Raw genomic sequence first — 1,927 nt, forward strand, 5'->3', positions numbered from 1 at the left:
GAAAGTACAATACAAAAATAAGCAGTGACAGTCCCTGCCCACAATGAGCTCAGAGTCTAGAGGCAGGGAGACAGATATCAATACAAATGAACAGATATTAATATAATAAATACAATTACAGATATCTACATAAGTGCTGTGGGGCTGGGGGTTGGGGGCAGGAAGCAAAGGGAGCAAGTCAGGGTGATACAGAAGGGAGTGGGAGGTGAGGAAAAGTGGGGTTTAGTCTGGGAAGGCCTCTTGGAGGAGATGGGCCTTCAGTAAGGCTTTGAAGCAGGGGAGAGTGGCTATCCGTCGAATTTGAGGAGGGAGGGCATTCCAGGCCAGAGGCAGGATGTGGGCCAGGGGTTGGCAGCAAGACAGGTGAGATCTAGGGACAATGAGAAGGTTAGCACCAGAGGAGTGAAGTGTGCAGGCTGGGTTGTAGAAGGAGAAAAGTGGGGTGAGGTAGGAGGGTGCAAGGTGAGAAGTCTTTTTTGATATAGAGGTGGATAGGCAACCACTGGAGATTTTTGAGGAGGGGGGTGACATGTCCTGAACGTTTCTGTAGAAAGATGATCCAGGCAGCAGAATGAAGTATGGACTGGAGTTGGGAGAGGCAGGAGGTTGGGAGGTCAGCAAGTAAGGTGATGCAGTAATCTGGGCAGGATAGGATGAGTATTAACATGGCAGTAGTTTGGATGGAGAAGAAAGGGAGGATTTTAGAGATGCTGTGAAGGTAAGACTGACAGGATTTGATGGTGGATTGAATATGTGGGTTAATTTAAGGCTGCAATCTCGTCGTGTTCCCTCTTAGGGTCACACCTGGAGAGTTTCCAGTGCTCTACCAGTCTCAACTAAAGGAGGGAGAGTCAAGCAGAGGCATACCCATTCCTTTCCTAGCTTGGGCAGTGGTTATCGAGTGGAAGGCAATCTGCTACAAGTCAAAACTCCCCCGTGCTGGGCAGCAGTGGCATGGGAGAGATTCTAGGGTGGAGACTCAAGTACTGTGTGGAAGGAGGCAATGGTAAACCATTTCCATATTTTGACCAAGAATACTCTCTGGATATACTACCAGACTGATTTCAGATGGAGGTGGGGAATTCTGGAAGAGATGTGTCCATGGTGTTGCTATGGGTTGGAGATGACTTGACAGCATGAGGCAAGACAAAATTGTGCTGAGAGTCAGTGAAATGGAGCCTCGCTTTCTGCCCAGAAACAAGAGCCTCAGAGGGGCAGTAGGTGGTGGGAGAAATGGGCCCCAAAGACGCCAGGAGTGTTTTCGGTGTCAGAGATACTGAACTCCGTCACGGTCAGATAGGAAGCTCTGTCTAGGAGAAACAAAATCTCACATCAAATGGAAACCTCTGACCTCTGCCTCTAAGGCTGTCCATCAGTCCATCTGAGGCTGTCCATCAGACATCTCTATCTGGATGTCGTCCCGCCACCTAAAACTCAACATGTCCAAGACTGAACTCCTTGTCTTCCCTCCCAAACCCTGCCCTCTCCCTGACTTTCCCATCACTGTTGACGGCACTACCATCCTTCCCGTCTCACAAGCCCGCATCCGTGGTGTCATCCTCGACTCCACTCTCTCATTCACACCTCACATCCAAGCTGTCACCAAAACCTGCCAGTCTCAGCTCCGCAACATTGCCAAGATCCGCCCTTTCCTCTCCATCCAAACCGCTACCCTGCTCGTTCAAGCTCTTATCCTATCCCGTCTGGACTACTGCATCAGCCTTCTCTCTGATCTCCCATCCTCCTGTCTCTCCCTACTTCAATCCATACTTCATGCTGCTGCCCAGATTATCTTTGTCCAGAAACGCTCTGGGCATGTTACTCCCCTCCTCAAAAATCTCCAGTGGCTACCAATCAATCTGCGCATCAGGCAGAAACTCCTCACCCTGGGCTTCAAGGCTGTCCATCACCTCGCCCCCTCCTACCT

The 1,927-nt window shown here is 50.2% G+C and overlaps 1 non-coding gene across 1 annotated transcript; it reads left to right on the forward strand.

Annotated features, from left to right (window-relative positions):
- Nucleotides 1-786: 786 nt before the first annotated feature.
- Nucleotides 787-924, forward strand: LOC119924621. The gene has a single exon (XR_005449324.1). It is a non-coding gene; the product is annotated as a small nucleolar RNA SNORA7 (small nucleolar RNA).
- The last annotated feature ends 1,003 nt before the right edge of the window (nt 925-1,927 follow it).

Source organism: Tachyglossus aculeatus, chromosome 2, assembly GCF_015852505.1.
Source record: "Tachyglossus aculeatus isolate mTacAcu1 chromosome 2, mTacAcu1.pri, whole genome shotgun sequence".
NCBI classification, from domain to species: domain Eukaryota; kingdom Metazoa; phylum Chordata; class Mammalia; order Monotremata; family Tachyglossidae; genus Tachyglossus; species Tachyglossus aculeatus.